Genomic DNA, 314 nt, shown 5'->3' on the forward strand with positions numbered 1-314 from the left:
ACAATCCAAACCATCAACCAAAAAACCCTTCATCTCTCAAAAACCTCCCTAAAAAAAAAAGGAACCAGCCACCATCACTCTAACTTAGGAAAAAGTTGCGATCTGCTCGCGTGAACCTATTCGATCGACGATCGAGGGCAGCATCCACATTCGCGACAGCGTCGCTGTCGAAGCAGCGACGTCGGTTGTCCGGGTGCAGGCGGTGGAGAAGGACGCGGTGTATCGACGCCGCGGCGGCGGTGGTGGAGGTGGTGATGCTGGTGGTGGTGGTGGCAGCTGGCGCGTAGAGAGAGAGAACGGCGGGGCCGTAGCGC

The sequence above is a fragment of the Habropoda laboriosa genome, unplaced genomic scaffold (assembly GCF_001263275.1).
Source record: "Habropoda laboriosa isolate 0110345459 unplaced genomic scaffold, ASM126327v1 scaffold346, whole genome shotgun sequence".
Lineage (NCBI taxonomy): Eukaryota > Metazoa > Arthropoda > Insecta > Hymenoptera > Apidae > Habropoda > Habropoda laboriosa.